Raw genomic sequence first — 24,404 nt, forward strand, 5'->3', positions numbered from 1 at the left:
TCAGCCGCTGCGAAAAATCTGACCTTGCTGTAATGGAGAGAAAACTTATCAGTTTCAACCATATTCTTTATTTCACGTCTCATAAACTTACTACTTTAAAGACTCTTAAAGTGCTCCTGTAGCTACGCCTTTGAATGACTCGTTTCCGAATAATTTTCCGACTTGTTTACTTTGTGTCCGGCGCGCAAACTAACTTGAAATATGAAAAGACACAATTTAAATATTTGCATTCAATTTTAAATCAAACAGATATAATTTTACACTGTTTGTGATATAAATTTCGTTGACCGGTTGATTTTTGCATGATGCAGTGTAATATTAAATCAAAACAGTTTATTTCTATTCAATTTTGGAAAATAGACTAATATTACATCGAAAGAAGTTTAAAATTACATCTTTTTGTAATTACACTCAAGAAAAAATAGATCACTCGTGTTTTAGATTCCGTGTACTTTTAGAAATTTTTTGCTGTGTGGAAAGCATTCTAACGAGGAAAAAACCTGATTGAAAAAACTGAAATTTTATCCTGTTTTCTGTTAACCAAAGTAACAATTTTGATGGTTTTTTCTGGAAGCAATGGAGTGTTTGAGTTGTTTTTTGTACTGGAAGAAGATTTAAAATGATCAGATTTTTATAGATTTATTTAAGAGTGGTATTCCATTTATGAAAAATGCACTTCGGGAATGTCTGCTGTTTGTACATTTTTCGAAAAATTTTGTAAAAAAATCGAATCTATTTCTGTCGGCGTGTTCCCTTTTCATTCCCTTCCCTTTAATTCCCTTTTAATTACATGCCTGTTCCTAAAAGCTTCCCAAATTCTCTAAACTCTTTTATGGAGCACTTTGCAGCGCTACTGTTTGGTTAATATCTCGGATGGAGGGAGAAGATGTGTGCGACAGAGACAAATGTCTTTGTCCGCTGTCAGCCGAGGGGTGCCTTGATGGATATTTGGAATACATCAGTAATTGCTTATTTACCTCAATAGTATTATTTCAAGGGGTGTCCCACAATTACCACCACAAAGGATAACAACATTCAGTCTCTTTGAAGCTACGGTGATATCCAAACGTGGTACCAAAAGTGGATGGAGGGCTCGGCTAGTTTAGTGAAAAATCAGTAGTGTTTGCTTAAACTGGTCCACAATTCTTAGACACAATGTTGTTTTAGGATACCCTTATCTACACGCGGTCAATATGAACCATACATACTCGGTTGTCCCCAGTCGCACTACCATAGAATATTGGGCCCTAAAATTGTTCAAGATGTAGATTCGAATCGCACTGAAGGACGAATATTTTTTCTTATGGTTGAACTCAATGGTTTAGCAACGAGGTTTTTGGTTTGGAAATGAAATATGGTTCGTTCAATTCAGTTCGTCAAGTCCTGATGAACTTACTTAGTACTATAGCGATTACAATCTTGTCGCTTATTCTAAGTAATTCTTGAACTCTGAAAGATTCCTTAAACACTATCGACTTCTGAGATAACCACTCAACCACATGTTGTGTTGGACCCTCTGCTGACGTTAAGTTGACCACGAAATTAAAAAATTCGTTAGCGAAATCTGCGTCTGCATACCTGATGGGTTTCTACGGTATACCAACGTATCGCAGAATGCGCTTCAGGTCTTGCCAGTACCTATCCGCACAGGTTGGCCTGGTACTTGCCTGGTGTGCCTACAGGTTTGTATTCGGCCATACCAAATCGCTGCAGAACTTTCTCGACGTATCCTGATCAGGGAATCTAAAAATCTGTATCCTCCTAAAGAATTTGCCAATAAAAGTTTCGTATCTCGTTGTCGAGTTATTGATTTCAAGCACGACCCGCTTGCTTCAAGCCGTAGGGGGGAAGTTCATGCAACGCCCCATGTGGCTAATACGCGGCACTTGTGTTTTAAAGAAACTGTTACGTTTTAAGCTTGTGAAATTCGTTTTTAATGCTGTGATTTGCCATGGCAAGAATAACTTTCTCCTTAAAATGTTCTTAATTCGTAAAAATTCCACAATTAAGTTTTTTCTTCATCTCGATATATATTTCAAGACACTTCCAATAAGTTGTCATTCAGCGAAGAAAAATGAATAAGAATATATTTTATGATACATAGGTAGTCTCTACCTAATCTAAATTATGATTTGATGTTGAAAAATCACACTAAACACGCTAAAATATGCCTTTTATGGGAATGTTTTATCAAAGCTTATGCGCTCGATATAACGCGCCACCCATAAAATGCTGAAAATAGCATTATTTTTTAAAACGGCCAATTTTCATTGGAAATGAACAAAACATGTATAAACCACTTCTCAGGAATAATTCAGCACAAATAAATCAATTCTGATTGTTTTTTAAATTTGATTTAGTCCATTTTGATTTTTCTTTCCATGCAAAACGTCTTTTAGTATTGGTGTGTTTTCGGTCCTCGGCTGTTTTCGGGTGTGTTCGGCTCACCGGCGCTATTGAATACACACTCGCGAGAATTAGCAACACAGTTTAGTTCTGTTTTTTTTTTGACTGAATTAGAGTCACTGTAACACTTTCATGTGATTCATGTAGAGTTTAGTTCTGTGGCTTTTGATAAAATTATAGCTTTTGAAGCAGTTAAGTGATTTTAAATAATAAAAAAAATTTTGGCATTTGTAGAAAACACTTTTTTTTAACGAGTTCACACGTTTTGTACTCGAAATGTTCACGTTATACATAAAAATTGGCAATTCGCTTAGATGGGACATAACAAAGCATGTTCCCCTACAGACTTTTCTGCAGCCGAACCTCCTTCGATTTTCCAATGTCGTCATTTGGCAACTGCATGAAGATAACCTCTTCTAAATATCGATTAAAAAATGCTGTTTTAACTTCCATCTGATGGACGGCCATGTAGCGTTCGTTTGCCAATGCCAAGACGGTACGAACACTTTTTATCTTGGCCACCGGGGCGAAGGTTTACCAGTAGTGCAGTTCTGGTCTTTGTTCAAGCAAATAGCTGTGCCCTTGCGAAACCAAATGTCTTCGGCTACAATACTTAAATTTTATAAAAAATCTATGAAATTATTGGGGAAAATTAAGTTTTCAATCATCTAAACTGTTCGTGTTTTTGTAAGACTAATACTGTAGTGAACAGAATTGAGAAAAAAGAAGGAGTATGAATTAAATCCGAAAAAAATTAGAAAATTTCTCGCTAGCAACTTGTTTACGCAAATTTGAGTTAAAAATTTGTTGGTAGTTAAAAAATGATTGAAAAGCGTGTAGGCGTCACACGAAAACAAACGGAAACGGAAAATAAAGCCTAGTCCACACTCGGCAACTTGAAGTGCGATTTCGGTTGCTGAGACTTGTTTATGTTTACATCTTGGTTGCTGAAGGTCTACCATACTTGTCGGGAGACTTGAGACGGCAATCTCATTAAATGTAAACATAAACAAGTCTCAGCAACCGAAATCGCAGTCCAAGTTGCCTAGTGTGTACTAGGCTTAAGAACATTCTGGCGATTATTATTTTGAAGGAAAGACGTTCGTTTTTTCGAAGCGATTGTTCTCATCAAAGTTGGTGATGGATTTTAGGACAGTTCCTTCCCAATTGACTTAGAGGGTTACGATACGACAAATACTACTGTTATTTTTTGTAAATTTTTATCGAAATGTTAACGATATTTTGAAAAAAATTGAAGTAAATCAACACTTTTTGATAAAATTCTTGATTGAAGAATTCGTTGTACAAGTTTTAATTGTTTTGCTAAGACAACAACGTTGGATCATTTTAATATTGATGAAGAACCACTAGTGCAGTTGAGGGAATGACATTAGTAGGGGAAGAATAAAATAAAAGAAATTTTACGCGTTCCAGAGTAATATTGATAATTGGATAACTAGAAGGTCGCATGCCAAATTTAGAAACATTTTGCTCTGGGATTAGGTGAAAAATAGTTCTTTCAATAATGTTTTTTGATTACTGGTCCATAATTTTACAACGTTGGTTTTTTAAGATCTTGAATAAGGATAAATATTTCACCCCCAGACTGCCTCATGATTGGAGATAAAACACAAACATTATTTCGGTACACGTTGTATTAGTTGACCCTTAAGAATTCCATTCAAATTTTAAACCGACAACACCTTTTTAAATTTTCCCATATTTGTCGACAAAAATTCAAATGTGCGATAGTGAATTTAACACTTTTTCCTAACATGAGAAAATTATTTAATAATTGTTGGCACTTTAACCGGAATTATTTGATTTTTTTAACAAGTTTTTTTTTTCTTTTAGCAAAAATTGTAAATTGTGTTGGTTGTGAAAAGTAATGTGGCATCTTCGACACTTGCTACTAACAACCACCTGGCGCTTGGGCAAAAAGTCTAAAAGTTTTAATAACTCTTCATCAATAACATCCATTTCTTCTTCTCTATAAGCCTTAAATAAAAAAATAGAAATAAGTTTCATGTTTAAAATTTAATTCAAGAACTATTTCTAACCTCATGTTCAATTTCAGCGGCCGTTTTTGCATAAAAAATAATCCTTAGTTTACAAAGTTTAAACTTGTTCACTCCAGCAGAGGAATCTGTTGTTTCTTCAATATAGGTAGTTAAAATACTTTTTGATTTTCCATAATGTCTGGTTTTTGGCCACTGTAAAGAAAATCTTCATCATGAACAAGTTTTCGAACTGTTGACGAACGTTGACTGAATTATTGTTTTAATAATTTCTGAGATGGCTAAGCGGGATGCGAACCCACAGTTTGAGATACCTGGTTTAAACCGCCCGAAGACTTTGTTCTTGTGTGCAGATACACGACCATGAAGTGGGTTAAGCCGCCAATGAAGGAATTTTAAATACTGACCCTATCTGAACAAAAATTTGTGGTCAAACCGAATATAAACCTCGTGAAAGAAACCATTCAGTGAATCGATAAGGCATCGATAAATTTTAAAAAATAAAAAAAAAATGGCATGGTTGAATCAACCTCACATGATGGTTGATTCATTTAAGAAAGTTTCGAAAAATTGCTTAAGAACTGAGATTGAAAAACCGTAATAAAATTCCACTAAGGTGTTTTTTTTTAAATATTTGTTTAGGGAAACTGTTTTGTTTTTTTAGAAATTGAATTGATCACCCAAGAATAAAAGTCAATTAAAAAAAAAAAAATTAAAAATCTTATTTATTAACACATTTTTAATAATTTCAAGAATTAAAGTTGGGGCATTTGAATCATCTGGAAATGATATACTGTCGAAGTGTCAAACGGCTTATTTTACTTGTTGCGAGTTTCGTCCTTTCATTTTTCCTGCAATACCTCCATAAAACCCATTGACAGAAACTGCAAAATTCAACCATAGTACGCTTGCTCATCTGGCAAGGTGGAAAATGGTTTCGACAAGATGTTTGGCACATGTAGGTATGTTATTCTCAAGGATTTCCCATCTAACCGAGAAATAAGTGAGGAAACACCGTACGATGCCATGGAATAGCGCCACCTCGTATGACTTCCTTCTCACAAAACGCTGTCATAATTGAGGGCGCCAAATACTGGCTACAGTTGGTATTTGTAACAATAATTAGAGAGTTAATTTTCCGCCAAGGCATACGTTCATTCAGATGTCGGTGAATGGAATATTTTCGCAAGTGTCACTTTTGGAGCGTTGACGTTTGCCAGCCAAGGGGGTTTGATCTCTTGCCAAATTTTGTTGTTGTTTTTTTTATTTTGCGTGTCGTAATTGACTTGTCTGTTTATTTTTGGGTGAACTCAGTTCCTTTGCCTAATTGGTTTCCAGTTTACAAATCTTACTTCCATGTCTTCCTTGACAACAATCATTAATCCCTGCCAGTTCTCCGTGCCAAATCGAAGTCAAAACGGCGAAAAGCGCGCACGATGATTCTTATCTCAAAGTGCCGAAAACGGTTTATTTTGAGAGCGACCGACACTAAATAAGCCCACAAACTGGTTCCAGTTGGAGTTTTGGGGAGGGTGTCATGGGTTTCGACGAGGCCCAGATTTCGCCTCTTTTGAAAAATTTGATAAACAAAAAAAAACGTCGTGTGATTTACACCTGTCGTGTAATCTGGGCAAAGTCGTCGAGCAATTTATAATCTATCATCGAGGATTTTTACGACCAGTGATCCTTGCCGAAAAGAAATGAGTTGGAGCTGAAGCCACTGATCAACTACCTAACTTAGCAAAGGGAACTTGAGTTTCTCTTTGTTAAAGTTTCTTAATATTTAATTCTCTTTAGATTAGCCTTTTAAGATATTTTTTAACAATTTTTTTTCTATTGTGGCTGTAACAATTGTAATGAGGTAAACCTTGAATAAATTTGTCACGGTTGTTTTTCATCGGGTATCAATAATCCGATTGACAATCGATTCAAAATTTCGGTCATTCAGATTTAGATCACCGAGAAGCCTAGGTCGATACGCAAAACAGACCAGTTTTCAGGGGATTGCCCCTCGGCAGGTTAAGCTTCTGCTTTGCCAATCACTCAGATTTTTGTGGATTACAACGATTTGTCACAACGATAAACTTGTTCGTCGATGGACAATTTATGGACAGCCCCGAAATTGTCAACCACACCAGTCTCGGTTTATTAATTTAGGATGGAGGTGAAATGAAAGTGGTTATGCAAATTCGAGTTTTACCGATGGACAATTGCTAGTTTATTTATTTATAAGTCTTTTTTAGAATCTCAAAGTCACCTTTTTTAAGGCTTATGGATTCGGAGTTATCGCTTGTGGCTTATCACATAACCTCTAAGATTGAAAATGAGTAAATTATCTTGATCTTAAACAGTTTTCAACATAACGAGATATAACCTATTCAAAGTAAAGGGGTGATTCTAAATGTTTACGCACCCCATTATCAAGCTCATTTCTCGTCTCAACACTCTGATCATGACAATCTGTTGACTCACCATTAACCAGACGATCCCATAAAAATACAATTTAGTGTTTTCTAGTATTTTTGCTTATAATTAAACCATCTTTTCGCACATACCTACACCCAGCCAAGTCCAGCTGCTTATGGGTGCACTAATTGGCTGTGCAAAAGTGGGCAAAAAATTGCACTAAATAGGCTGCAAATGGGAGTTTTCGATGACCCCGGGCCCGGCTAATTTACTTGGCGCAAATAAAAATAATCGTAAAGTTTAACGATAACGATCCGCATCATGACGAGTTTGCCTACATGATATTTCATTTTTACATACTTCGAAACTGCCCGTTATTCCAAAATGGGGATTAGTTCGGAATATGCTTACTTTTTTTTATAACCAAGTTAAATTGGTTTAATACCACTTTTTAAGATGTTGCCACAGCTGCTGCAACTACGTAGTTTTGGGATCAAAAACTGCTGCAAATATGGTGGAAGTGAAAAATCATTTCATCCGCAACTAAAAAGTCGAGTTGAGAATTGAAGTCCGCCTGTCGACGAATATGTTTATTTTAATTGATGCAAGGCGTGCGGCGCGCTATTAACAGAGAGGGAGAGTTGTTCACTTTTCGTCGCAGCATGTTGTAGTTTATTTGTGCAACTATTTTGGACTGGTTGTTGGAGTGATCTATATTTTATGGTTCTATTGGGGTACCAACCAATAGCAGTTGAAGACAGATATTAAGATTCATCCCGGTTTCTGATCATATACATATGAAGTTGCCGTTTCTCCTTCTTCTTCTGATAAGTATTCATTTTTCCGTGAACAAAACGATGAACAAATATAAAAATGGAAATCTCTTAGCTTAGCTTCGAATGACATAGTAGAATGTTGTTTTTTGAGGATAAAATTTGAGAAATCATTTAACATTTTTTTACACTTTTCTTGTTTTCTATAAGATTTCAATCGACATGTTCTTGTTTTGAAAACATTGGTTGATTGTTAAATCTGAAAGAAATTAGAAACCCTACACGGAAAAAATTGCAAGGGTTTCTCAAATACGTCGTCATGATAATTTTACTTTGTCCATCCTTTAGCATTTTCACCCATGATTTAGTATTTGCTACCAAAAATCTAGGCAATAATACTACAACATAGTAATTTTACTTTGTGAAATTTGACAGCTCATAGTAATTTTCTCGTGTCTAAATTACCATGCGCATGATACTCTGATATCGGACGATTAGTGTTCTTGCAATAACTATGCGCATGATAATTATGAGACATCGCATTTGTGCTGTCAAAAATACTATGTTCATGACAATTTCAACATTTTTTCTCTTGAAGTGGCTCGCGCAAAGTAATTTCTACATTGTGTCACAATGGTGTGTTGTTTTATTCCCAGATACAGTAGTTTTACTATAGCTTTTTTTGGAGAGAAGCTGAACGTGACTGAACTCGGTAAGTCTTATTTTTAAATGTTTGATCGAAATTAAGGTAGAGAGGAGGGAGGAGATTAGGCACAAATTTTTTACTATGATTTTTTACTCAGACAATGCATGCATAATACAAATTTAAAGCTTGTATTTTTCGAATGAATCGATTTTCGGCGATCTCAGTCAAGAAAAAATCTTAAAACCATTTTTATTTCTTCATCTGACGTTTCGGCATTTATTATGCCTTTTTCAAGGAGCCTTTTTATATGACATAATTAAAGATGTGTTTAAAAAGGTGTAATAATACAACAATATATTAACATTTTTCAAAACTTTCAAATTGTTATATCCATCTCAACCAGATCAATAGAAAGTAGAAAAGATTCCAAGGAAAATTGCATCCAAGTAGAAAGCTCAACTTTGAATATTTTTGCTGTACACCACAGACAACTGGACTTACATTTCTCGATTAGACAGTTTAGCAGTTTGTCATATTAAAAGACTCCTTGAAAAAGGCATAATAAATGCCGAAACGTCGGATGAAGAAATAAAAATCGTTTTAAGATTTTTTCATGACTTAAATCGCCGAAAATCAATTTATTCATTACCCAACCAGTCGATAGACTTGAACTGGTCTAATTTTTAGTTTATCACATTTCATTATTCATTTTGAGGTTTTTTTTTACAAAAACAGTTTCTCGTATTCATCAGAAATTTTTGAAAATACATCCTTAAATCTTTGAAATGGCAAGCTATATTTATATAAGGATTCTTTAAGTAACAAAATAGGTAACTTAAATCTTACAGTTTGTTCAAAAAAAAGGTGAGTTTAGCTTATTTGATTTGAGCACAGCGATGCCAATGCGTTTCAAATCTGATTCATCTGATTCATGAAATTGAAACACAATTCTGCCTCGGGAATAGATGGTATTTCACCAAGATTCTTACTTAAATATGAATCATATTTTCTTGAAAAATACACGGAACTCATTAATCTATCAATCGATGTTGGGCGATTTCCAGATTCCAGATTTGATCATTATTTTCATAGAACATACTTGGTCTGTCAAAACTACCAGTTCATCAGTATATTGGAATGATGATTAAGATGTTTGAAATGTGCGCTTCGGGTCATATTGACCCGAACGGCTTTGGAGGGTTAAAGTCGCGAAAGTTATACCCGTTTACAAATCGGGTGCAAGAAATCTAATGAGTAACTACAGACCAATATCTATCTGAATTCACTTTCGAAGCCGTTTGAAAAATCTTGTTTGAACAAATTCAATGTTTTTGCCAAAACAATCAAATGATTAATCGAAACCAATTTGGATTTGTTCCCAAATCAAATATTTTAACTGCAGTTGCAAACTTAATCAACGATATAACTGTGAATCTTGATTCAAAAAAAAATCGTATTCTGTGTTTTCATAGATCTCAGGAAAGCATTTGATTGCGTTCATCATCAAATTTTATTACAAAAACTCAAAGAAATTGGTTTTGATAACACTGCATTATCACTGATGGAATCGTATTTGTTCAATCGAACTCAAGCAGTTCACATAGGATCAAATTATAGCTCTCACAAAGTAATAAAATATGGTGTACCTCAAGGTTCCGTCCTTGGACCATTGCTATTTAATATTTATATTAATGATATATTTCAAACACCGCTTTTCGGAAAACTGCAAATGTACGCAGATGATGCCACTCTACTTTATGCAACCGATGATTCGATGAATTTGAAGACATTAATTGAACGGGACATAAAATTACTGTCCGAATACTTCTCTAAAAATCATTTGTCGATGAATCTAAAGAAAACTAAACTTATGGTGTTTTCCTTAAGAGGTCACTCTAGAACATTGACATTGTCAATAAATGAAACGCAGATTCAACAAATCTCTGATATAAATTATCTTGGTTTATACATTGACGAACATCTGAAATGGGACGCTCATATAAGCCATATTTGCAAAAAAATAACTCCCTATTTCGCTCTACGAAAAGTCCGTCAATACTTAGATGAAAAAACAGCTTGGAAAATTTATTATGCTTATGTACAATCCCACCTGATCTACATGAATTCCATTTGGGGCTATGCAGCTGAAACACGCTTGCAACGCCTTAAGATTCTTCAAAACAAAGCTCTCAAATATGTTAAAAAGTTGCCTACCTTATTTTCCACTAGATTACTATATACAGTCAAAAACTATTACCTTTGGAAATGCTTAACAAATTTGAAACCTTAACTTTCTTTTTCAAAATCTCAAGAAACCTATTGAAATCGAACCTTGAACTCATTTATATAAATAACATTCACAATAGAAATACGAGAAGTGCTGAAAACATGAATTTCTTTTTGCCTAGAGCAAGAACACACTTCGCACAAAATAGCTTAGCTTATCGTGGAATGAATCTGTTCAATTCACTCCCATCAGACTTAAAGAACGCAAGAAATTTAGAGACTTTCAAAAATAACCTTAAGATTTTTCTCTTCAACGCATCTTAAACTAATTCAGCTTAGTGGTACTGATCCACCTTGACGAAGCCTTACGGTACAAAGATAGTTTGGTTAGTCGGGGGATTGGTTATCTCTTCGCTTCGCAATCATAAAAAACTTTAATTCTTGCATAGCACTCCCAAGACAATCTCCTAAAGCAACGCGACGTAGGCGCGGTAAAACCTACTTATATGGACTCTTGGGAGCAAAAAGGGATAGGAAATTATCCCCTAGCTTTGCAATCCTCAAACCTTACCAATATCCTTCCTTAGCTCATCCTATTCCTTGTAGCAAAGTATGACTTTGAAGTTTACCTGCCGGAACACCAACAAATCCACCCCCCGAAGAAATCATAGGGGTCAAGTGTTAATCACGTGCACATCTGTATCGCCGGCTTCAGCAGTCGACAACAGTCTTCAGACTAATCCAATTGCTACAAAATTGTTAATAAATAAATAAAAAAAAATGCAATCTTATTCAAATTCTAGATTTTAGTTTGAAATTTACCTTTCGGGAAAACTGCAATATTAACAATATTAAACGATGTACAAAAATATGGGATTCCCTGCAATTTGTTTTGCAGAAAACTTACAAAAACTACTTTCCATTGAAAATCAATCAATTAAAACCCGAAGGATGATTTAAAAAATAATCTAGCTTTTGTCATTGAAAAAATGGGAAAATAAACTCAGATTCCACTTTAATTTTATTTTTTATTTTTAGCTGAATTGTGTACCATAAGAATGGTGAATAGGGACGCAAATGGGAAAAATTGTTGTGATCCAAATATCAAGAATTCTACACATTATTTTTTTCTCCTTTCAGATCCATAGCATTCTTTGAATGGTTGTGTAAAAAAATGGATTCAATTTACTTTATGTTGCTTGAATAAATTAAAAAAAAATAGGTTTTTGAAGCATAATAAAATCACCAAGTTTCATACTATGACAAGTATTGTTGAGCATCCCTTCAAATAGTGATGTGACATTTCTACAAGTTTTCAAGTTTTGTGTATTGATAAGAGTGCTTTCAACATGATTTAAAAAAAAAAATTAATTTAAGCTCGAACGGTGACACATATTAACAAAACATGTGTTGGTCCCCTAATCGTGGGGTTAATCGGAACATGCCCATAAAAATGTTTTAAATCCTCCAAGATTAGGGAAAATAATGTAGAACTGAAGAAAATGTACATTTAAGATGTTCCTTGAAGAATAGGGATTCCAGCTTTCGCAGGAAGTCTAGAAAAAAAAATAAAAATTTTGTTTGATTATTTGTTGCCCCTTAAGTTAGGCACATCATCAACATTTCTTCGAATATGAGTGTGGGTGATAAAAAATATATGCAATAGGAGAAAATATGAAATAATTTATCTTCTAAATAATGGAAGCTGAAATGAACGAATTTTTAATGTTGAGCCGTTTCTAAGTACACGAGTTTCTAAAAAACAAGCAACTGTCACCCTACATGGGGGAGAGCGAAAATTAATGTTTTAAACTTGGTAGTGAGAACCCATTTCAACTTTTTTCTCAAGTTTGGTTCAGGGCAAAAAAAAAAACACCATATATGTAAAACGAATCGGGCGGTAAAAGAGCAATATTTGACAGAAATATTACGAAAATGACCAAAAGTTGTACCGATTTACTCCATTTGCGATATTCAAAATGACTTGGTGAAGAAATGGAAATTTTGAAGTTAACGAGATAGTCATTTTAATAATTATATCTTGATTGTGAAATCTGATCTGAATTTTGATAAAATATTTGTTTTAAATTTCAATTGTGCACCAGAACTCAGTATTTGAATTTTGGATCTGTTTTTGAATTTCAATACGATTTCTGAAACAAACAGAAAAAACGATAGCTTAATTTAGATTCCAAATTTGCGTTTCCATCACGAGCCAAGAATGGAAATTTGTTTCAGTCTTTCAACCATAAATCTGTAATTTTAATTTTGACGTTTTAGGTTTCAATCTGAATTTATTATTTTTATTATACAGACCCCGTTCGTTTTTGGCAACATGCCCGAACATTTTGTGTTGCCAAAATCGAACGGTTTTTTATCTGAATTTTTTTCTCTTATTTTTAAAATTACTATTTTTATTATCATTAACGTTATTTTAAGTCTATTTCCGACCATTTTTAGAATTTTTAAAGGCATTTTTCTCATGTTTTTGATGCATTTTGCACTATTTTTGTTTTGTTTATAATCTTTGTTTTTTTTTTGCATTATTGCTGTTTTTGTCATTCTTCATCATTTTCAAGTTGGTTTTGTAATTTTTATGCTTTTTTTTGTATTTGTTTTGATTTTTTTTTAATTTTTCATCTTTTTGTTATTTTTGAGTACTTTATAATTTAAAAAAAAAACTTTTGTTTTTGTTAGTGTATTTTATCACCATTTCTGAACGTAAATACGTATTTTTGGTGTTTGTCTAAATTATATTGGTCCTGATATAGAGAAAACTTAAAGGTAATGTCGCTTCTAAAAACCGTTCGATTTTGGCACATGTGCCAAAATCGGATGTTGCCAAAATCGAATGTTGCCAAAATCGAATGTTGCCAAAAACGAACGGGGTTTGTACCTTTAAATCGGACATAAACAACTTTATCCGAATTTCAATTAAAATGTGATTAATTAAAAAAACCTATGAACCTGATTCTGAATTTTCAATGCTGGATAACCATTTTTATGTTTGATAATGTTTTAATTTTGCATAAGAACTTATTTTAAACTTTTCTCAATAAGATTTTTATAATTGAGTTTGGGAACTTCAAATAAACATAAAAAAAATTGTGAATGAAATGCAAAACCAAATTTTAACGATTTCCGAACAGCTTTTCATTTCTATTTTTTAATAACGATTCGAACCAAAAATCTAAAATTCTAAACTGGAAACCGAATCCAAAATATGAAAACTTATAAACGATTAAGATTTTGATAATATGAAACCAGAACCTCTGGAATGAGTTTAATCTACTTTAAAATTTTATGTTCGGAAACGAGATTTTATTAAAAAAGCAAGAAAATTAAAAAAAAAATAATTGAAGCCGAATTCTGAGTCTGTGATTAAGTATCGAAGTTTTGATATTCTCTTTGAGTTAAGATTGTTACTTTTACTCAATGTTAAAAATTTTATAAAGAATTTCAAATTTTCTGTGTAGAGAAGAATATATCACTTGTTTTTTGTGGACCCCCAAAAGAGGGGGGGGGGGGGGGGGGAGTGGAGGTTCACCCAGTTAAACCATATCTATGCTCAATATCGATTTTCCGGCATAATTTAGATTTAACTTTATCATTTCGATATTTTTTTTAAACACAGTTTTTATGGAGTTTACGCTGAATAATGCTATGCTGGATTTTTAAAAACTCACCAGAGCAAGAATATGCCACTACGAAGTTTCTGCTCATCTCAACTTCTGAATCAATTGCAAATCATACCAATTATGCTGCCAGTCATCTGGCTCACGAGTTATTTAAATCCGAAAGTTTATCATTATCCCGATCGCCGGTCCAAGAAACATATTTTTTTGTGAGCTTGATGTAATTCTAATGATTCAATCTAGTGATCTTGAAGTTTCTAAGCCGTTTACGCGGTATAAAGTACTTATTTCTTGACCAAAACCATCCAGCATAACTTAAATTATCCCGGATAGTCGAAAAAGGGTTCCAATTCTGGTTAACAGCATGATAGTGCTGCCATCTAAGACTTGAAACTAGAAAAATAGCATTTGTCTGATGAAAAAAATCAGTATTTTTTATAAGAATCCTATGTTTTGAAATCAAATTAAGGCCAGAATCATTTCCAGATTTCTGAGTTCCACAGAAAAATCTCGTAAAAATCCTGTGAATCCTGTTGGCATACTAGAAAAACCCTAAAAATGCAGTTTTCTAATCAAATAGTTCGTATAAACATTGTTATTTACTTGTATGTATGCATTGAATTTTAAGAAATAATCTTGATTTTGTAGAAATACATAAGCAAGGTTGCCGAAAAAATTCGGTGCTTTTGACAGAAAAAAATTCGATTTCTGTGATTTGAAATAAATAATCTTGATTTTGTAAAAATACATAAGCAAGGCTGCCGAAAAAATTCTGTGTTTTTGACAGAAAAAATTTCGAATTCTGTGATTTGATCCAGTTACTTACAGTTTTAAAAGAAAAAAATCAATTTGCATAAATTTGGAATTTGCATTTAGAAAATCTGTGAATTCTGTGAAAATTTAAAAAAAATCTGTGATCTGTGACACAGAGTCTGTGACGAAATTTTGCTCAAAGTTCTGTGACAATGCAGATTTTTCAGCAACCCTGAGCAAAAGGGGTTTTATTCTTATGTCGCACTTTTTTCATATTTTTTTGTCTTCAATGTAAATTGTTTCATCCAAAAAAAAATAAACTTATGCTTGATTTATCCGTTGATCAATTAAAACTAAATTGTAGAACAAAATTGTAACGATTGTCAATCATTCATTTTTTAAATAGCAAAGCACATAGTGGTAGTTTTGCTTACAGTACTCCTTGATTTTCTATAAATAAACAATTAAATTTATGTGTTTAATGTTCCAAAAACTCCAATCCTATAATCGCATTTTGAGCTTATGGATTTTCAAATTCCAATAAAAACTTGTTCAGGGCAAACCTTCCCTCTAGTAAATGTTATAAATGTTATTTTTTTAAATAAAGTTTTTAACCATGAAATTTACCCCTGTTTCATTTCAGAACCTGATCACCGAAAGCAGACTAAACAAGTTTGATCGGGGCACCCGAATGAAAAAGGTTACCGCCATGCAAATCGCGCCATAAACAAAAATACTGAGGCTTGCCCCCAAATGAAAAAAATACGAAAAAAAACCTCACGAAACATACCCGCCATTTTTGTCGCCCCGTCTTGTGTAGGTGCAAATAATTTACCACGAGTGGGCGGGTTTCTTCTGATCTGATCTGGCGCGATCGATGCAGCGCAAAAATTGAAATGTAAACTTTTAACCTCCTTCTTCTTCTTTTGGCATGGGGCGGCACGGAGATCAGAACCGGGTGACGAAAACCGACGACCGAGACCAAACGGCTCCATCGATTGGTTTGTTTATTTGTTTTTTTCAGTTTTTTTTGTCTGTTCAATCAAAATCAGAATTATCGACCGACTTAAATGTGGTTGTGTGTCTCGTGTTCACTGAATTAAAACACAATTAATCAAAATTCAAGGAAATCAAAGTTGAGATAGCACGTTTTGCGTTTAACTGATTTCATAAGTCCTTTCCGGGGGAAGTTTCGAGTGTTTTAGTTCAAGCGGATTTTGTCTATGCTTGAGTGATAAGTCTATTGTAGTGAAACTACATACTTTAGGACTTTTTTTTATTTATAACCTGAAAAAATATCAGCGGACAAAACACTCAACAATGAACTCGAAACCCACAAAGCCAATTGGATCAAAGTAAAAATGTAGCACTTCCACAATAAAAACCGCGGCATCGGAAGCTACTTCCGTTGGCATTGGGTCCTCTATAAGGAACAACTTTTAGTTAATTCAGTGGGTCACAAAAATGGTGCTAACGATGACTCACTGTACACTGGACCAAATGAAGGTTTGAGTCGAGAACACACCCCAAATTGCCACCTTCTGGTTTAGGAAATTGGTGAACTGGCAAGTAGTAGGTTGAGCAACGTAACTTAATGTCGGTGACTATAAACCAGTGGCATTCTGAATGTATAACGCTTCTTCCGGTCGGCTCGCCCAAATCAACTAACATTTTTTTAGGTTGAAGAAGATTGAACTGATTGAAGGTGCCAGATTTTCACATCAAATGTGAACCGAACCCTAGGGTTGAGCCAAGGTTAGCGGATGGTATATTTCTAAATAAAAAATTGCCATCGTTAATCATCAAAGGACAATAAGAGGCGGATTTGTGTGTCGATCTATCATTTAAGAATCTAAAAAAAATGAACCTGCATCTTTTGTTAGATATTGTTTTTTAAATTTTTGTGGTAAAACATAAAGAATCAATGAAACGTTCAATAACACAGTGCAACACTAAAATAAGGAACAATGTCCTTGGACTTGGACTTACACTACAGCCTTCACTACACCTTTCTTGCAATATTGGCTACCTACCATTCTTTTTTCATAACTGTTAGATCATCGGATTTTATCAGAAACATTCTTTCTCCGATTTTTTAATCGATCATTTTTTTTGAATGTTCTGATATAATCGTTCCTTGATCGTTGTTTACACAATTCTGATGCAAATATACAATTGGTTGGGAATGTCACGTAGTACGATTTCATGAACTTTGAGAATGAAATTTGAAATTTACAAGATGTTGGTTCAAGCTTTTCTTTTTATTAAAATTTTAGAAAAATTAATTTTTAAATAAGTGAAACTTAAAATAAACATTTAAGTTTGATCAATGTTTGATGGGTAAATATACATAAAGTATTGAATATTTCTTTCTATAGGTTAAAATGAAAATCGAGTGGTTGATTTGAAAATGCGCAAAAAGCGTTTAAGTCTCTTTTTGTACCTGTCCAACCAACAACCAAATGCATTTAAAGACATCATTTTTGTTTAAATTTTTTTTTCTTTAAGTAATTTGTTGAATTCATTAAAAGGTCATATCTTGCAGAAATATTGCCAAGAAATGTTTGATGGACGTAGTTGTATAAAAATTGCTGAGGTGGCGAAAACTACGCGAAGCGAAAATGGTTAATTTTAAATTAATTTAACATGCACTCAACTCCAGACTATTATTGGAATTCAATGTTAACATTGGTAAGTATACCAATAAAAACTGAAAATTTGTCATGACAAAAAGTATTTACATTACAACTTGTTGGGGTGATTGAATTGAAAAAATTAAACAAAAAGTTCATGGTGAAAAAAAACTAAGTATTTTTGAAATAAAATCAAATTTATAACATAAAACAAATACACAATGAGACACAATAATGTTGAATATAAATCCTTACTTAAGGACCAACATTGTTAAATATTTCTGGAATTATTGATTCCGAGATTATTTCGTATTGAGGGTTGTTTTATTGATTATTTTCAAATTAATTTTTAGAGCTTTACTTCTCATAGTTTTTTTTGCTTATAGCTTTCAATAGCTGTCATTTACTTCTAATCTTCCATCCGTATGATTTTTTCAAATTTTGTTTTTTCCGTGGTTGATAAGTATAATATTAAGAGTATCGGGGTACAATGAAACAGTTTTTGAAGCGGGATGGCTTCTTTAATGTTTTGAAACGCTTACTCCTTATAAAAGGTAGTTTTTTTTAAATAAAAACATAAAAAAACTGATATCATCAGTTCAGAGATTTTGTACATAAACTTTCCAGTACTCCAGGAAATACTATTTCAAATTTTTGCCAGTTGCTTTTTGTCTAGGATTTAACCTATTACTAACAAGCATATCTTTATTTCAAATCTCATTAAAATGCCATGACATTGCAAAAATAATCATAATATGAAATAAATGTAAACCTTTGAATTTTGGTTTCTAATCAGTATATTCAAAATTATGATTTAAATGCTCCTAACTTGTTAATTACAAAGTGGGATTTTCTGTTCACTAGGTATTTTCCGTAAAAATTTTAGATCCAAATAAAAGATAAAATGTCCATATAACTCAAAATCTCAGTAGATATAGACAAAATACTCGATTAGGGTGTTGGGAGCTTGATAACTATTCAAATTTTTAGTTAAACCATCGTTTATGAAAAAAATCCATTTATAAATTTGTTAAAGGCCTAAAACATTTTTGAAAAAAAAATTTTTTTGTACATCCTTAAAAGTTTTCCTCAGCTTATCGTTACATTTTTTTTTCCATGACTATCACAATCTCGATGCAAGTTGTGACATTCATCCCAAATGTTATTTGACATTTTCTCGAGATAATTTCTTAGCGATGATATCCAAAAAATCCAAAAAGGACATGGCTGTGACAGTCGTTTTCGTACTGATAAAAAATGTCAAATGACATTCGGACAGTTATCATCCCTGATTAAAACAGTTAGAACTAGGATTGTTCAAACTTCAGGAAAAGATCGATTTTAAGGTCGATCTACCTAATTAATCGGACCTTGAAGATCTACATATTTCTGAAAGTTCGATCTTTTCCATTTTAACATTAAATGTAGATATTGGAGGAGGTCAAATGACGTTTTTTGACCTTTAAATGATGATTACGACTACCGATACCGATTTATTGCTCAATTTATAGATTTTTTATGCTTGAAACGTGACTCAAATATGATTTCAGACAATATTAAACAACAATCACAAATTTTTACGTTATTTAAAGTCAACGCATAATTTCTGGATTTAATCCCAGAAATATACTTATCATTTTTTATGTCAAGTAGGGCACTGGCAATACAACAAACAAAACGACTCTGTTTTACATTAAGTATGACCGAGGTTCAAAACAGACACTGGCGGCCAAAAGTTTGGGATCACCCGCCTAAAAACATGCAAATTTTGATCGTTCATATCTCAGCCGTCTTAGGACATATTGCAAATCTTCTGATCTCATTTGAAAGATAATGAGCAATAGCTATTTCGGAGTTATTTTGCCCAGAAATAATGTTTTAGTTTTGCACCTAAAACTTAACCTAAAGTTAGAGCAGTTTCGAAAAAACGCACTCAATATTCAAAGCCGATCATCTCGCGATAGGGTGGACCAAATTTCAAAATTTGAGTTGCATTAGAATCCTTATTCTATACTTCTCAAAATACAATCAAAAAATTTTGTGCAAAATTTAAGAATGTACTTTTAATTAATAAAATAGACACTTAAGTTATCGTCCAAAAGTTTGGGATCACCCCTCAGTATGGTGTATTGGCCAAAAACATGCAAATTTATCTCATTCATATCTTTCTCAACTAACATCGTATTGCAGATCTGAAAGGTGCATTTGAAAGCTTAGGAATTGTTGTTTTTTCTATAAATTCATACAAAAATTATATTTTAAAGTGATAACCATAAACAATTTACTTGATATTAATTGTTTTTTGAAAATTCACACTTATGATTGTAAATTTTTTATGGTTATGGATTTAAAATATAATTTTTGTATGAATTTATGAAAAAACAACAATTCCTAAGCTTTCAAATGCACCCTTCAGATCTGCAATACGGTGTTAGATGAGAAAGATATGAATGAGATAAATTTGCATGTTTTTGAAAAAATGATCCCAAACTTTTGGTCGATACACCATACTAGGGGTGATCCCAAACTTTTGGACGATAACTTAAGTGTCTATTTTATTAATTAAAAGTTCATTCTTAAATTTTTGCACAAAATTTTTTGATTGTGTTTTGAGAAGTATAGAATAAGGATTCTAATGCAACTCAAATTTTGAAATTTGGTCCACCCTATCGCGAGATGATCGGCTTTGAATATTGAGTGCGTTTTTTCGAAAATGCTCTAATTTTAGGTTAAGTTTTAGGTGCAAAACTAAAACATTATTTCTGGGCAAAATAACTCCGAAATAGCTATTGCTCATTATCTTTCAAATGAGTTCAGAAGATTTGCAATATGTCCTAAGACGGCTGAGATATGAACGATCAAAATTTGCATGTTTTTTAGCGGGTGATCCCAAACTTTTGGCCGGCAGTGTAGTTCGATTCTATGAACTTAAAGTTAAGTACCCTTTTCCTCCTTGCGATGGATCAAAACGGAATTGATCCTTTTTTTTCCTTCGGCGAGGGTTCAAAGCTGAGTTCAACCTTATGAACTAAAAATTGAACTCTCTTTGTTGGACTGAAAACAGTTAGCGAGTTCAGTCCGAACTGGAACAGCAACCAACGAACACGTCGCAAAATTTTGTCGCTCCGGAACAATTACCGGAAGACTATGGAGGAACTTTATAATGAAATGCATGTTCACCGTGTCAGCGAAAAATTCTGTCCGTCATTGTTATCATATGGTGAGCGGCTTGGAATGTCCGGAAACTTCCGGATGTTGATTACTTCCCGTGGGAAGTAACATCCGGAAGTTTTCTTTGACCGGGAATGTCAAAACTTTCCACCGCTCTGTAATTGCAATGCAATGTACCGGAACAGCAACATCCGAGTACAACAAATTTTAATCATCCTTTAATTCCCTGAAAATAAGCTACCCTCGAAAAAAAAGGATGAATTCGAGTTCGGCTGCCGAACTTAGTATTGAGTATGCCTATCAGAACTTAGTTTTGCTATTGCCCAATTAAACTCAAAGTTGAGGGATACCACCAAAGTGCTGTTTTGAACCAAAACTACTTAATTTTGAGTTAAAAAAAGAGTGTGTGGCTACTAACTCAAACTTTTCAAGTTTGAACTATGGCATACACATTTGGAAATACAAAGTTATCTTAGTTGAGTTATAATGCTACCAACAGGTAATATTATTATAGATATGATTGCATGGACTTTATGATACAATTTGAGATACTAAAAATCCTACGAGTATTAAAGTATATCTCATTTTGATAGGAAGTGAATATGAATGAATATCAAGATATATCTTCCTGATATAGTTTGGTTATTCTCTTCTGATCGGGTAGTTTATCGGTCTTATCGGTGAAAGTGATGTCCTTTTAAGTAAGAATATTTCATGATATTGAAATTTTATAGACCGATAGAAAGTTAGAAGAAATCAAAGATGGTGAAAATGATCAATAAGAATTTTATTAAGAATCATCCTGAGAAGTAATCCATCGATACACCTGTTCTGAGCTAAAGGGAGCTTTTCTAAGTGAATCATTTTTTTTGTTCATTCGCACTGTATGTTTCCGCTTGTGGGGTGAACCACGCTTGTCCAACTTTTGTGTGGTGGTAGGTTTAGTTCTATCTTTGTCTACCATTTTATAGTAGTTGGTCCATGCCGAAACAAAAATTTGGTATGTGATGAAAACTGCTTCAAAATAAAATTCTAATCGGTTTATTTCACCATCTTCTGTTTCTTCTTACCATCTTTAAAACATCATAATTTTGAGGGCTTGAGATATAGCTCAGTTGGCAAGTTTGTTGTCTCCTGAGCCGATGTCCGCGAGTTTGAGACCGAGAGTAAACATCGAACACAGTTGTACCGGATAAGTTTTTCAATAACGATCCGCCAACTGCAACGTTGATAAAGTCGAGAATGCCATAAAGATGATAAAACGACTATAATCGAAACAAAAAAAATCATAATTTTGAAATGTCTTATATATAAAAATGGGGGCGTTTTCTTTGTAACACCATCATGTATAAACGGACGGTCGGAATGAAGTTAAATTTGGTATCCAAGGGTTTTTGGGACGTAAATGGTTTGTATAATAGTTTCAAGAATCTTACTTTTTATGGAAGGGGGCTCCCATACAAACTCAACTAAAAATGGGACACAACTCGAACAACTTGAAGACGATCTTCATGAAAACTGATTCACGAGCATGAAGAAGTTAAAGATGTGTAGATGAATTAAACATTTTTTAACGATTTATTAAGAAAAAAGTAGAACGAAGTTTACCGGGTCAGCTAGTTCTTACTAATAAGGACATCACTTCAACTGATAAGGCCGATAAATTATTCAACACAATAATTAACAGTTAGTAAATTTATCATAAAAAGTAAAATATTGATGCACGAATTATTCAAAATTCCTCTACCTTACATTTCTGAATCTGTAACCGGAAACCAAGACATGGACCAAGTTTTGTTATTTCTCGTTTGCAGATAGGCTTACCAGACGTCCAACTTTGGTAGGGCATGTCCTTCTTTTTCGAACCTTGTCCTACTGTCCTACTTTACAAATTGTCTTACTTTTTTGCGATTAGGACCATTATCTTATTTATAAAATTTTTACCTTTGCGTTTTTTATTATTTCGATGCATTTTTCACGAATTCCTTATTTGCGCTTTTCCATTTCAATGCAAGACTATAATATTACATCCAAGGTGAGGTATTATTTTTTACCTTATAATAAAAACCCTTGTTTTGTTTATGTTTTGGTACGACTGCTTTTCGATGGTAATTCAACGCTTTGCAGTAAAAAAGTGAAACTGAAAAACGTTTGATAAAAAGGATCAATAATTGGTGAGAACTGTTGTTTTGAATCCTCTGTCGTCAGGCAATTTGAAAATACGTTTTTAATTTCAACGCTCGAACAATGATGTTCTTATTTTCTGGGTGAGATTCTTCTAAAACGAACCTTGGATTGGTCTAACAGCGAAAACTCAGGTATGTCTTTTGTATTACTATTGCAAAAAAAATGCATTAGTGCAATGAAATGCATTTTCAGCTTAACTCAACAGCAGATTTAATGTTTAGTCCAAACAAGAAGTCAACAATTTTTGTTAAATTTTTATACATCAGCTGTTTGCATAGACTGATGTTAAACTTCATTGTTAAAAAAATATATTTATCGTAACGTTATAATGTAAATATTAAAATTTGAAGCTGATTTTAAAGCATATATTTCTGAAAAATAACCAAGAAATAGATTGAAAAAAAAATTGATTTTTATATTTGTTATTTAGAAATTTATAACAATCGACGTATATAAATTACACATATACACAAAGACCGATGACTTGATATTGTTTTAATTTATAACGATCTGCAGCCACTGAACAAAACATGTCTAGTTTTAAGCAAATGGCGTATTTGTCATGGTTTGTTAAGCATATTCAATATTTCAATAGTAGTTTTCTTCATTTCCATACACTTTAATTAAAAAAATGATCTGAATTAAAATAAAAGATGTTTTGTTAAAAATTCTGAAAAGAAAATGGATGAAATATTACAGTTTTGAAATAAAATCCAATGTTGAGAATTCATATTCATTGCACATAATTATGCAGAGCAGTTTGGTTCTGTATATTTTCAAATGGAGTTATAACTATGCCTATTTCATAGCTTTTAATTTCCTTTGATGAGAGTCGAAATGTTAGATTGGATCCTAAGATCATTTGATATAAATTTGATTTGAATGTAAAATAACATTGTTTTGAAAACAATTTTATATTTTTTTTTTTTTCAAGATACGTATCATTTCCTAAAAGGAAAACAACATCTGCTTTAAGAGCTTTTTTGGCTAATGAAAATAACCTTTAAAAGCTTCAATCTATGTAACTGAGAAACTAAAAATGTAGTCAAACTTATTTCGAAAATTAATGTGAAAGATTGTGAAAATAGGCTCTTCAGAGAAGTATGCTCCAGAACAAGAATTCCTTTTTTTTAAATAAACACTTACGATAAAATATTGAATTTCAAAAAAACAGAATTGTGAAAAAAAACTTAAAGCGTCCTTCTTTCGTCCTACTGCAGATTGAAAAACGTCCTACTTTTTTATAGTATTTTGAGCAAAATGTCCGACTTGCCGAAATTTTATTTCGTTTTGTTTTTCTGTAATTATATTATTGTTGTAAATTTTCGTTTCAGTAGTATTTTTCCAAGGGTCATAATTTTTCAATATCAGTCTTCAAAACCTAAAGTGTTATTCTCGGATGAACTGAATTTAGTCGTATCTCTGGAGCCATAAAACTTTACTGTACTTGTTACTGGAACGGCCCATCACATTTGAATGAATTCCGTTCCAAAGCATGGCATATAAAAGGGGAAATTAATCGTTAGCCCAATCGAATTATTATGCATCGC

General features: G+C 33.0%; 1 protein-coding gene across 4 annotated transcripts in view; it reads right to left on the bottom strand.

Annotated features, from left to right (window-relative positions):
• The window catches only part of LOC129750167 (cGMP-dependent protein kinase, isozyme 2 forms cD5/T2), a 692,362-nt gene that overhangs the window by 418,478 nt on the left and 249,480 nt on the right, over nucleotides 1–24,404 (bottom strand). The gene's annotated exons all lie outside the window — the stretch shown is intronic.

The sequence above is a fragment of the Uranotaenia lowii genome, chromosome 2 (assembly GCF_029784155.1).
Source record: "Uranotaenia lowii strain MFRU-FL chromosome 2, ASM2978415v1, whole genome shotgun sequence".
Taxonomy (NCBI): Eukaryota; Metazoa; Arthropoda; class Insecta; order Diptera; family Culicidae; genus Uranotaenia; species Uranotaenia lowii.